Source organism: Piliocolobus tephrosceles, unplaced genomic scaffold (assembly GCF_002776525.5).
Source record: "Piliocolobus tephrosceles isolate RC106 unplaced genomic scaffold, ASM277652v3 unscaffolded_21094, whole genome shotgun sequence".
Lineage (NCBI taxonomy): Eukaryota > Metazoa > Chordata > Mammalia > Primates > Cercopithecidae > Piliocolobus > Piliocolobus tephrosceles.
Genome location: NW_022303304.1, coordinates 1 through 2,258, shown reverse-complemented (window position 1 = coordinate 2,258; position 2,258 = coordinate 1). Strand labels below are relative to the sequence as shown.

The following is a 2,258-nucleotide window of genomic DNA, read 5'->3' as shown; positions in this document are numbered from 1 at the left end:
CAATTGGCTCAGAACAGAGAGAGACACTTTGTTTATTTGGAAGAAGCTAAGGGAAGAGATCAAGAGTTTCTGTCTGGTAATCCAGAGAATTCTCTTGGATCCTGTCCAAGACCATCAGGGCAGTATCTCTACAAGTCTTCGAGAACCACGGCATTATTGAGCTTGGAGTGCCCCTAAAGCAGATACAGCTTAGATCACAACACTTAACTCATTTCCCATTTATTAAAAAAAGTGCAGTTCACTGCCAGTGCAGTATTCTAGGGGCAAATTGAAAATAGGTTAAGTCTGGAGCCTGGCGGCGGGACGGCGGGATCCGGTGGGAGCCGGAGTCCCGCCGAGGGGGGCTGGAGGTGGAGGGGCCCGGCGAGGCCGCGATTTGAAGCCCAGCGGCAAGGACCAGGCGGCGCCTGCGGCCGGCCCCTGGGAGGAGTGCTTCCAGGCGGCTGTGCAGCTGGCGCTGCGGGCGGGACAGATCATCAGAAAAGCCCTGACTGAGGAAAAACGTGTCTCAACGAAAACATCAGCTGCAGATCTTGTGACAGAAACGGATCACCTTGTGGAAGATTTAATTATTTCTGAGTTGCGGGAAAGGTTTCCTTCACACAGGTTCATTGCAGAAGAGGCCGCGGCTTCTGGGGCCAAGTGTGTGCTCACCCACAACCCGACCTGGATCATCGACCCCATCGACGGTACCTGCAATTTTGTGCACAGATTCCCGACTGTGGCGGTTAGCATTGGATTGGCTGTTCGACAAGAGCTGGAATTCGGAGTGATTTACCACTGCACAGAGGAGCGGCTGTACACGGGCCGGCGGGGTCGGGGCGCCTTCTGCAACGGCCAGCGGCTCCGGGTCTCCGGGGAGACAGATCTCTCAAAGGCCTTGGTTCTGACCGAAATCGGCCCCAAGCGTGACCCTGCGACCCTGAAACTGTTCCTGAGTAACATGGAGCGGCTGCTGCACGCCAAGGCGCATGGGGTCCGAGTGATTGGAAGCTCCACATTGGCACTGTGCCACCTGGCCTCGGGAGCTGCGGATGCCTATTACCAGTTTGGTCTGCACTGCTGGGACCTGGCGGCTGCCACAGTTATCATCAGAGAAGCAGGCGGCATTGTGATCGACACTTCGGGTGGACCCCTCGACCTCATGGCTTGCAAAGTGGTTGCTGCCAGCACCCGGGAGATGGCGATGCTCATAGCTCAGGCCTTACAGACGATTAACTATGGGCGGGATGATGAGAAGTGACCCTGGCTGAGGCAAAGCTGCTCTCGAGGCCTCCCTGGGCCGCTGTGGGCTCCTGGGGAGGTGGCCCTCATGGCCCACGGTCCCTGCCAGTGGCTCACACTCTGCCCCTGGCTACCCCAGAGGGAGCTGCCACGCTACAGGGAGTGGCTGGCCTTTTAAATCCGCATCTCTCTCACTGGGATTTGGTGGTTAGCTGTTTCTCTCTTTAATCTCAGGTAGCCTTTTTCAGGTTAGTACCTGTTCCTCTGTCAGGGCCAAAACCCACATCTCCTGTGAAATATGTATTGATAATCCAATCTTGATTTTTTCCCCCCAGAATATAAATCTCAGGTAATAAGGCTTTAGAACTGCTGATAAAGCGGACTGCCCCCCTCCCCGCCCCCACCCAGGGTACTTCTGAATGCAATAAATCAAAGTAATGGCAAAAAAAAAAAAAAGAAAATAGGTTAAGTCCTTTTTAATATTGGGAAAGCCTACCAAGAAGGATGGGTACAAAAAAAATCCCAGACTACAAAGATGACAAAAATACCTAACTCTAGAATGCCCAGCCCCAGATGAACATCTACAAGTATAAAGAAAATCCAAGAAAACATGACCTCACCACATTCACTAAGTAAGGCACCAAGGACCAATCCTGGAGAAACAGAGATATGTGATCTTTCAGCCAGAGAATATAAGATAGTTGTTTTGAGGAAACCTAAAGATGTTCAAAATAACACAGAGAAGAAATTCACAATTCTATCAGGTAAACGTAACAAAGAGACTGAAATAATGTACGAGTTAAGCAGAGATTGTGGAGCTGAAACATGCAACTGGCATACTAAAGAATGTATTAGTCTTTAGTAGAATCATAGAATAGTAGAATTGATCCAGCAGAAGAAAGAATTAATGAGCTTTAACAGAAGCTATTTGAAAATACAGCTAGAAGAGACAAAAGAAAAAAGAATAAAAAACAATGAAGCACACCTACAGGATCTAGAAAATGGCCTCAAAATGCAAATCTAAGAGTTATTGG

The 2,258-nt window shown here is 49.8% G+C and overlaps 1 pseudogene across 1 annotated transcript; it reads left to right on the top strand.

Annotated features, from left to right (window-relative positions):
- Positions 1 to 284: 284 nt before the first annotated feature.
- Positions 285 to 1,468, top strand: LOC111529252 (annotated as a pseudogene). The gene has a single exon (XR_002727365.2). The product of XR_002727365.2 is annotated as an inositol monophosphatase 2 pseudogene (transcript).
- Positions 1,469 to 2,258: the final 790 nt, after the last annotated feature.